The sequence below is a fragment of the Octopus sinensis genome, linkage group LG10, assembly GCF_006345805.1.
Source record: "Octopus sinensis linkage group LG10, ASM634580v1, whole genome shotgun sequence".
NCBI classification, from domain to species: Eukaryota; Metazoa; Mollusca; class Cephalopoda; order Octopoda; family Octopodidae; genus Octopus; species Octopus sinensis.
Window position 1 is genome coordinate 47,886,609 of NC_043006.1, and position 12,377 is coordinate 47,898,985.

At 34.2% G+C, this 12,377-nt stretch overlaps 1 long non-coding RNA gene across 1 annotated transcript in view; it reads left to right on the forward strand.

Annotated features, from left to right (window-relative positions):
- Window positions 1-306: 306 nt before the first annotated feature.
- LOC118764970 overlaps window positions 307-12,377 on the forward strand; it is a 23,336-nt gene continuing 11,265 nt past the window's right edge. The window contains exon 1 of the long non-coding RNA XR_005000810.1: window positions 307-456. This is a non-coding gene — a long non-coding RNA (uncharacterized LOC118764970). The remainder of the gene's footprint in view (window positions 457-12,377) is intronic.

Sequence of the window (12,377 nt, forward strand, 5' to 3'; positions counted from 1 at the left end):
TGGCTAATTCGCAATTTTACAACCTAAAAGCAAAAATGCAAAAATATACACGTCACTAAAGTGACAAAAGGCATTGTTAAACGCCAGTATTGCTAGAAATAAGAGTGGTTGGTAACCCAGGTACTTACCACACAGCCACTCCTGCGCCTATATATATATATAAGTAAAATTTAGATTCAGATGAATATGGTACTTAAGTTAAAAGGCACCAGAATTTAGTATGGTATTATCCACATAATTACAAATGGGATGATTATAATCAAAATATGCAACAAGGATATCCAGAGGTAATGCAGTATGATCGTTTCATGCGATTCCCTTTACTTGAACAATACAAATATTACATCAATTTAAAATGTAGAAGAATCTTCAGCTGCATAAAAATATAGAATTTAGTTAAATTCGAAGGATTCATTGGTATAATTTTCTTTCTATACAAAATCACCAAGAGGATAAGTAGGTAGACAAAGATTTGAAAAACTAGTCTATAAATTAATACTATACCCACCCCCTCCCACTAGTAAATCTGAATAACAGAAATAATCAGTGATAAGCAGTGTCTTTTTTGAAAAATTCTCAGTTACTACTGTGATGTCGATAGAACATGTTTTTTTGTCTATCAATTTATATTCTTGGTGATTTTAGATAAAAAGAAAGTTATACAAATGAATCCTTCGAATTTAACTTAATTCCATATTCTTATGCAGCTGAAGATTGGTCTACATTTTAAATTGATGTAATGTTTGCATTGTTCAATTAAATGGAGTCTCATGAATATATATATATATATATATATATATATATAAGTGTGCAAACCATACGTTCTCATACATTGCCCGTTGGATGTAAGCGGGCAAGACAATATGAAAAAGAAATAAAAGGCCAAATATTTCTATACTTCGAAGTTTCCCCATTAATAATTAAACAATTATGCTGCGGATCTGCAGTAGGAACAGCCGGAGATGTATAATTACAAAACTCAAACATATCGTATCCCAAAAGGACACACGTGCATACCGACTTTTATACAACATGAATTCATTGTACATCATGAATTCAAATCAAGAATCTTCAAACAACGCTCCAGGCAAGAATAAATCGACAGTGAATAAAAATTCAGCTGTGAATTACCAAACTCAAGAACTAAAATATTTGAATATAATCATATCAAGGGTAATATTGTCTTGCCTGCTTACATCTAACGCGCTATGTATGAGAACATATTTTTCTTGGTTTGAAGATCTGACATCTTCTTTCAGCAAGCATGGAAGCCACTTAGTGGTTTTCCTCTTAGTGTATAATTACCTATGGTTATACAAACTTATATATATAATATATATATATATATATATATAAATTATTACAAGAGTATTGTAGTTCGCTTGAAGCATTGTGTATTGTTTGTAAAATATAATGTGTCTTGAATGGCACAGCAGTGCACTATAATAACAACAATGTACTATAATAAATGTTATAATTTAATCATCCATACCATCAGATATCCCTAGAAATTTTTGTATTCCGAAATATTATATCAGACTATGGATGATTAAATTATAACAGTTGTTATAGACCATTGTGGTTATTATAGTGTAGTGTTGTGCCATTCCAGACACATTGTATTTTACAAATAATTTACGGGCAATTTTATGCATGCTGGCCAGTAGTATAAATTTATTATACTTAATAGATTTTATCCAATATGCTTACACATATATATGTGTGTGTGTATGTATATATATTTTCTCTGTTACTCTTTTACTTGTTTCAGTCATTTGACTGTGGCCATGCTGGAGCACCGCCTTTAGTCGAGCAAATCGACCCCAGGACTTATTCTTTGTAAGCCTACTACTTATTCTATCGGTCTCTTTTGCCGAACCGCTAAGTTGCGGCCACGTAAACACACCAGCATTACTTGTCAAGCGATGTTGGGGGGACAAACACAGACATACAAACATATACACACACATACATATATATATACATATATACGACGCGCTTCTTTCAGTTTCCGTCTACCAAATCCACTCACAAGGATTTGGTCGACCCGAGGCTATAGTAGAAGACACTTGCCCAAGGTGCCATGCAGTGCGACTGAACTTGGAACCATGTGGTTGTTAAACAAGCTACTTACCACTCAGCCACTCCTACGCCTATATGTATATATATATATACACACATACATACATGTCAATGTATGTATATATATGTGTATATATATATATATATATATATGTATATATATGTATAGATGTATATTAATAATCATATACATACACAGATAAACTTGTGTGAGTGTGTGTTTGTGTGTAAGTCATTCCATCAGCAGTCTGTAGATTAAGTTAGTGGTATGTACTTAACAGTTAACACGATCTGCCAATGCAATATTATTAAAGAATATGAATCTTCCATTTACCTGTATGACAAAATAGTGTTTTAAAGACATCTGTCTGAGCCCGGTTCCTTTCTCCTATGTATATGTTGTATTACATATGGTATCACATGTAAGCTCTAGAAATAGCCCTTGTCCTCTCAAATGTTTAAGCTATTGCGTGGTCTCTGAAAATAAACGTCAAAATGTATAACTGGACCGAAACATCTATAGTACCTAGAGATTATCTCTTATAACGAAATGTAATAGATGTCGTGCAGCTAATCTCGAAATTCCTCTCTAATTTCTAATATGTACAACTGATTAATGTGGTTTATAAATAGTAGGTGAACTTGCATGAAACAACTGCTGAATGTAATGTGTGTGACTGTAGAAAAATAAAGATCAACACAATTGCAATGATAAAATATGAATCATCATTATTTTATACGTAACGTAAAGATTACTTTATCGATTACGCTATATTGTGATATTTCTGCAACCGTTTCGTGAACTAATTTCATGTTCCACTCCCCTCCCCTATCTCCCTTTCTCTTCACATACACACATATTTGCATATATACACACACACATAGAAATATATATATATATATATATATATATATATAATATATATATATATATTATATATACACACACACTTACATATATATGTGTGTTAAATACGTATGTAGAATCACAGATACACACACATATATATGTATATATATATTTGCTTGTGTGTATACATACATAGGTGTGTGTGTATATATATATATATATATATATATATATATATACATATATATATATATATATGTATATATATATATTTGTGTGTGTATACGTATGTGTCTGTGTTTGTCCGTGTGTATATACACATATATATATTTGTAATATTTAATTAGAATTACCTGATTAGTGTATACCATTGCATGTGATATTATAAAAAGTATCACACTGTATTTTGTGACCGCTTTACAAGCAGTAATATTATTCCTCCCATGATTTTATTAAGAATCGGTTAATTAATATATTTAGTTTAATTAATAGATTCTGTAAATTCTGCTTTAGAAGTAAAGAATAAACTGAATAAAGTATAAATCTTATTTTATTTTAATTAATTAAAATTCAATTTTTTTTCTTCTTTTAATTAAAATTGCTACCATAATGTTTTAATTCAATGCATTAAATTAATTTGTTAAATATACATGACATTCTCAAGATTTGTTAACGTAGTGTTTCGGTATTGATTTCAAAATTGTTTATATATAGTTAATTTTATAAACAATATGCGATTCATGCAGAAAATCTTTTAGTGTTTTCCGAAAAATGCAATCAACTTGAGCGATCTGTATTTTATCATGTATTTGATAAGAATAACAGAATGCAACTAGGTGAGGAAATAATTCATTGTAATGAATATGTTAATATAATTATTGATACGTATTCGTAATGTAAAACCAGTTTCCAAACTATTTACCATTTGATTTGATTAATCGCGAATATGTATTACGAGCAAACCTTCCTCGCTTCACATCTTACCCACTGCTTCACAACTTCTCTGTAGCTTTCAGGAAATACTTTTTCGAACTATACACACAACACCACATGCACACACACACGCGCACACACACACGCACGCACACACACACACACACACACACACACGCACATATATATATATATATATATATATATATTATATATATATATATATATATATATATATTATATATATATAAACATATATTTGTATATATATATAAACTTATATATATATATATATACATATATAAGTTTAACAATTAAGGATAATCTCTTAATAAGGGATCTTAACAAGAAATTATCGGGTAGCTAGCGTGAAAACCTCATAAAAGAAAAGAATTCGAAAATAATTTTTTTCTTTTGAACAAATTAATTATATCTATATTGTATAGAGGGCATTATTACACATAAATGCCTCACACTAAGAGGGACAAAGTCATTACTACCAAAATTATACTAATCATACCCAATGCAGTTTTTCAAAGCAAGACATTTAAAAAATGAATTTAGTTCTGTATCACCGTGATTTCACATTCAACTTACGTCTAATGATCGTCAGCAGAACTGATTCTGAACACATCATATTTATGATGTGTTCAGAATCAGTTCTGCTGACGATCATTAGACGTAAGTTGAATGTGAAATCACGGTGATACAGAACTAAATTCATTTTTTTAAATGTCTTGCTTTGAAAAACTGCATTTGGGTATGATTAGTATAATTTTGGTAGTAATGACTTTGTCCCTCCTAGTGTGAGGCATTTATGTGTAATAATGCCCTCTATACAATATATATACATATATATATATATATATGTATTTATATATCTGTGTATATATGTTTATATATATAAACATATATATGTGTGTATGTATATATATATATGTATATAAGTATATATATATATGAATATATATATATGTATATAGATATACATATATATATGTATATATGATAATATAAATAATATATAAATATATGCATATATACATACATATATGTACATACCTATATATATATATATATATAGATGCATATATGGGTCCAGGCCATAAAAAAACGTTGAACACAATGAGAAACGAAAACATAAAAACAAAAACATTGAAACGAACTTTTTTTTCGAACAACGAAAAAAACAAACAGAGAAACGAGACATACAACATAAAGAATATTCCCCTTCTTCAGTTGTCCCTGTTTCATCTACGCCGCGTATCGAAATGTAGATATACATATATGTGTGTGTGTGTGTGGTGTGTGTATGTGTGTGTGTGTAATATGGGTGCCGAATTCGCAATCTAACAACCTAAAGACAGAAATATATATGTCACTAAAGTGACAAAGAGCATTAATCAGTGCCAGTATTGCTGGAAATAAGTGTTCAAAACCGCTCAATATCTACAGCAAGTACCATCTTAATGACTGACAAGGGAGACAATCTCTCTATAGCAGCAGATATCAATGATCTGCCTATATCTGTTGCTGTACATCCCTTCTCATCCATTAAGATAGTGCTTGCTGATGCTATTGAGTTGTTTTGGCTCCGGTGTTGATTAGTGCCTTTTGACACTTTAGTGACGTATAGGTCAAATTCTCCGCAGACTTAAAGAATGATCAACAACATTAATCGATTTTCAAACTTTATTGGATTCTCATCAGAGGCGTTAACAATCTCCGGAGAAACGAGTAGACAAACTGGTTATATACTCAAAAAATGCAGCAATTATTCTATGAAGGAGACCTTAATTTGCATACCGAAAGTGTTCAACACGCAATAAATACCAGCGGCCTATCATATATATATATAATATATATATATATATATACTAGCAGTATCGCCCGGCGTTGCTCGGGTTTGTAAGGGAGATAACTATATAAGCATTTTTAGAGAGTTATAGCCAAAAAATGCATTAAAAATGGAAAAGAAATTATGGTAAATTTTTTTTTAAATCGTTGACTCATCGTAGACATTTTTAGAGAGTTACTTCCCTTATATAATAGCGAAAAAATGCATTAAAATGGAAAAAAAATTATGGTAATTTCTTTTTTAAATTGTAGACTCATCGTAGACGCGCGCTAATACCCAGAAGGGCTCGATATAAATCACGACTATAAGATACCCGGTTTTGGTTAAACTGCACCGCAAAATGTGGGAGTAGTTAGGAATCTAAATCGTAGGAGACAGACACACAACTTCTCTTTTATATATAAAGATATATATATATATATATATATATATATATATAAAGTTAATCCAAACATGAAAACACAAAGTGAAAACACAACAATGCGAGGACGTGGAACAAGTATAGGGTTATTGGACGCTCAGGAAAGGAAAGAAAGAAGGAGGATTTAACGTTTCGAGCAGAGCTCTTCGTCAGAATCATAGGAAAAGGAAAGATCCAAGGAAGGGATGACGGAGGAAAAAATCGCCAACGATACACACGGGCTCACACACAGACACACACACACACCACACACACACACACACAATATATATATATATATAGAGAGAGAGAGAGACAGAGTGAATTCACAAAAAAACAAAAGACGATGACAGGTGGTGTAGACAACACGCAGATGTATTAGCATAACGTTCGCTTTGTGAAAAAGTCTTTAACGTTTCAAGCCTACGCTCTTCCACAGAAAGGAACACAGAAAGAAACAAAGAGAGAAAGCAAAGAATATGTAGTGTCTAGCGCAACGTGAATTTGCTTGCAGAAAAATTACGATCAACATAATTCACCAACCATCATTATGGTTAAAGAATGATAATTTTATACATATTGCACTTTATGTTATCGTAATTATAACTGATTCACTCTATATAGTTTTCCTATTATGTTATACTGCAACATTAAATCTTACTTTCATCTGTCGTTCAGTCAAAGTGTCAAACTGGAATTTTGCACTTTATAAAATAAATTTTTCTAATAGTTTCTCCTTTTTAGTTTGAGAATTTGGTATATTAATGCATATAGATGTCCATATATTTTCTTTCACCATAATTTTACTAATTATGTAAATGAATGTACATATGTCCGCTTATCAATACTTCCATAGACAATATCAGTTACGCAAACCTCATTATATACATGGAAAGACAAGAGCAGTTAAGCAAACTTTGTTATAAAATATTTGACGGAGATGTATATTTAAGTCAATCAATGCAGCTTACGCCAAACATAGACATTCTAATTTCCTCATGAATCCTGTTAGCCCAGCAATAAATACTTTAAGCATAGTCATTTGTTGGAATTGTTAATTGTTTTTGAAAACTTGAAATTTACTTCTGGCACATCACAAGTTATTCATTTCTCTCAATAAAGAAAATAATCTGCTATATAATTATCAGTTGCTCGATTTCTCCGAAATTCTAGATAATTGAAACATTAGTCTTCTATCCGAACATTGTCCGACTACACAAAAAGATTCAATTGAAAATACATTTGGAAAGTTATTTCATTTTAATCGAAAATACATATACACACGTGGAAGCGCGTGGCTTATTTGTTATGGTATCAGCATCATGATCGTAAGATTGTGGTTTCGATTCCTGAACCGGGCGACGCGTTGTATTCTTGAGCAAAACACTTCCTTTCACGTTGCTCCAGTCCACTCAGCTGGCAAAAATGAGTAACGCTGCGATGGACTGGCGTCTCGTCCCGCTGGGGTACACATACGCCATTGAAACCGGGAAACCGAGCCCAAGATTCTGGCAAGGCTTTAAAAGGGCGCATTTATTTAATTGGAGGCGCAATGGCCCAGTGGTCAGGGCAGCGGAGTCGTGGTCGGAGGACGGCGGTTTCGATATCCAGACCGAGCTTTGTGTTTATTGAGCGAAAACACCTAAAAGCTCCACGATGCTCTGGCAGTGGGTGGTGGCGACCCCTGTTGTACTCTTTCGCCACAACTCTCACTCTCTATTCCTGTTTCTTGAGTAACGCTGCCATGAACTGGCGTCCCGTCCAGCTGGGGGGAACACAGACGTCACAGAAACCGGGAAACCAGGCCCATGAACCTGGCTAGACTTGAAAAGGGCGACGTTTATCGTTACATATAAACACATACACACACATCACTGAGTATTATCTAACCATTACAGGAGGTATATGAGTGACAACAGAAATATAGGATATTCATGAATGAACTAGAGGAGAAATTGTAAGGCAAAAGCTTGAGTACCTTCTGGCATGAAAGTTTCTCGTTAAAGTACGCTGTTCTAAATCAAGAAGTTAAAATTAATTGAAATATCATTCCTAATGTTAAGAACAAATATTTCTTAAATTACTCATTCCAATTTGGGGACACGGCAAACCAATGGTTGACTTTTGTGTTCACCATCTGCTCTTGGCAGAAAATTTTCTCGTCTGTGAAAAAGCCTAGCATTTCGGTTGGAGGGGTTGTTTGAGTTTGTTCAAAATCTTCGTAGCGCGGTTCTTCGTAGCTCCTGCCTTTGATGACTTGGGATAAAAACTGGCCAATCCTCGTCTTATACGAGAAATACAGAATGTCGACATGCACTGCCTTCTTCATAAGAAACTCAGACACTCCTATGTCTATGGCGATGCACCTGACTGACTTGGAGGGATCGTTGTTAATCACGCTCTGGACCTCGCGAACGAATTTAGGATTTCCTTTCTTATCAAGACGATCAGAGTAAGTTTTTCGAATTGCCGTACTTTCGTAATCACCATTAGACTCATCCAACTGTTTCTGAATCCTCTGCACTGTCCTCAGATTGACACCCAATCACTCTGAAAAGTTAGTATTGGTGTTTCCGGCAAGAATGCCAAGCAGTACAGCATGTCGTCTCCAGATTTCTTGCAAAGTGAATAGCATCAGACGGTGCCAAACTGAACCCACTATACCGTGTAGTTGACAAAATCAAAAGAAAGCAGTGCGCATGCGCGAAATTAAAAATATAGTATGGCCTCAATTTACTCATCGCACCTTGCATATATATATATATATATGTGTGTGTGTGTGTGTGTGTGCGTGTATGTGTGTGTATGTGTGTGTGTGTGTGTATAAAACTGTCCGACGCACGGGAACGTGAAACTCTGAGTAACAGCTTTTATATTTCTGCTGCTTTTAAATAAAGCATATTACTCCATCTATGGTATTTGAGTAGTATTTTTTTGCACATTGTTTCACATTTATGTGCTTACTCCGGTATATATATATATATAATATATATATATATAATATATATATATATATATATATATATATATATATATATTATGTGAAATAGAAAGATGAATAATCTTGTTGCAGATTAATCAAAAGTTTAACCGATACCTTGGTAGCAAAAATCACAGCAGAAGACAGCACGGTTGGAGGTACAACCATATGGTGTTGCAACCGTGTGTCTCCGAACTCTTCCATATATTGTTCGCCAGAGACCGGATGGTAAACGGACTTTTACAGTCGGCTTTTCGATGCCCCCATTGGCGGCGTTATACCTATCTAGCTTATAAATAACGCTTATAAATAATACCTGAACCCGGTTACACTACTTATATGAAAATAGCCCTTGGTAAAAAATTCTGAAAAAGCCTGTAGGAGAAATATGATTAACCATTGCAAGGGGAATTACTCCTGTGAGATGAATGGGGCTTTGTTTTTTGACGACGGGGGGTTTCTTTGACAAAGCATGATTAGACGAACACACGCACACAGAAAATATTTTTCTGCCGCCCGACCGATCTTACAGCAGTGACCATTGTGTAGACCTGTTTACCAACTGACAGCCGCGCGATCAAACGCACACACGTACACATAAAATGTTTTCTACCCCTTGACGGACTTCTCGGCAGTGACCAGAATGTAGCGCTTCTTGCCAACTTGCGCCCGTACACATATATAGAACAGTAAACACACACATGTCTCTAAGTAGTTTTTGTCTCGCCCCATATAATACATATAATACATCTTATATTCTTTAAATAGTCAGAACTTTACTCTCGGTCACAAAGAACATCTACACACCCCGTGCCCTCTCCCACCGAAATGACCGCTGCCTGACCCGTTAAAATCTTCAACGCACCCACCACCCGTTTTCAACATACACTGTTAAACAGTTTGGCCATGGGATCTTAGGAGCCTAGTTCGATTTGTTTTGCTCCGCCTCTGTTCTGTTTTTGTTTTTTCCAACTGATTTCCTATTTCTTCCTGAAGAGAAAGACACAGTATGGTCTCATTATTCAATCGGAATTTGGTAAATTGTGCCTTTCGAAACACGTGTAGAATGAAATAAAACGATTTCTGTTCAATCTTCGTTCAACTCCATTTCTTCAATTCACTAAAAATATATATATATATATATATATATATTCATAAAGGATGCGCTGAAAGTTCCTCACTTCGAGAGTATCGCGAAAGGCCTGGCTGGATGTCCAAACTTTCAAGTTATTTTACAGGGCTTAGAAAAACTGAATGACCGCCGCAATAAATGTGTGAATCTGAGAGATGAATATGTGGAATAAAATCATAATCAACTGTTCTTTGTGTATGGCTTCCCAAAGCCAGTAACTTTTCAGCCCCACCTCATATGTATGCATATAAGTATATATATATGTATGAATATATGTGTGTGTACGCATACATATTTTCGCGTAAGCATAGTAGCTATGTATGTGTATTGTACATAGTTTTACTTTAACATTAGTGTCGTTCCATAATACTACAAATAGGTTAAATAGCAAAGAAAGATGTCTAAAAGCAATTCCTTATATCAGAAAATCAGTGACAAATTAGCCCTTCATATGATTCGACTTGAAATCATGTTACTGCTGTTTATTTCCACCAGGGGGTATTTCCTTCAGTTACATCATCGTGGGGGAAAATCTTTACAACCCATTGATGCAGTTTGCAACTGTGTTTATTACATCATTGTGTTTATTACATCATAATTTTCATTAGAATGATGAAACAATCATCATACTTCAGTATGACTAAGTGCAGATATGGAGCGCTCGTTGTTAGCATACTTAATGTAGTGAGGCAATATATTTTAGTTAATTAAAAATCATACCCCTTATGAAGAGAATGAATAATTAGATTAATTATTGATCCTGGAAAAGAAAAAAAAAACTCAAGGAGAATTTCACCATCCCTCTTTGGAAAATAATATTTTATGAAGGGCCTTAGAGAAAGAAAATAGACATAGACACGTTTAACATGGAAACCTAAACATAAAGTTGTTACTGACATATGTAATGATGTCAGCCAATTTATATTATTTAATTAAGATTTCATTCGGTAAATGATCGAGTCTGTAAAAAATATTAAGTAAAGCAGTACTATTTTGAATATAAAAATTAAAATTTTAAAATCGACTCATTTAGGCAACACAGAGTTGAGTTTTATCTCGGTGTCACATTGACAATTCCACAGAGGTTTCAGTGTTATTAGATCTCTTTAGTGTGGTGTATTTTCTTTTACTATTACAGCCAGAAAATTAATTTGAAAGATTTGAAAGAATAGTCATGTGTGTAGCACCGACTTCGAAGTACATTTAGCATAGTGTTAGTTTCATAGAACTGTTTCTATTGCTCATACAGATTGGTAATCTAAATAGCAAGGCTCGGAATATGTTGCATGCAACTGCTTCTTGGAGTGTTCTTGCAGGCTCCTTCGTGCACGCCCTTGAAGAAGTTGTCATAATTCCTGGGATTCGTTGGGGGATGAGCAATTTTTCTTTGTAACCATTCTTGAAATCTAGGCAGGTTCATTTTCTCGAAGTTGAATCGTATTCCCCGAAATTGCAGATCTTTTGCTAAAATTTGAAACCATCATCATCTCATCATCATCATCATCCATCATCATCATCATCACCATCACCACCACCATCATTATTATTATTGAGAGAGACAGAGAGAGTCTTGCATGTCATCAAAGTGACACTGGGGTAAAATATATGAAGCCCAACAAACCCATCATGACTGTCCATCTGATTAATGTACACCAAGCACATACATCACAACCATATGTGCACGATATAGTGATCTCATATCAAGATAAACAGCGATTGACTTTGCAGTGGGGGGAGGGCAGTTGGAATTTTCTTCAGGTCGAGTGGCCCATCCTGCTCAAACGTTCCCTGAATAAGGGTTGTTGAACGAAATACACATGTTTTCAGAGGGAATAATTCAAACCCCAAAGAATTCCTCTCAACATGTGGCTACGATGCTTCTCCACTATTCCTACTCATGATCAGAGCTTCACGTATCGTCAGCCATTAATAGCGATGCTCAGCTGGATAAGGGCAAACAACGGACAAGCAAATCAGTGGTCTTGAACAGAATATTTGCTGTAGCCCATCTTTTATACCAAGACAAAACATGTACATGATGACACTTCCAAGCAGTTAAGATCGGAAGCCATAAGTATTCTTAAGGTGGCGAACTGACTGAATCGTTAGTGCGCCGGACAACATGCTCACCTCCTTTTCGTC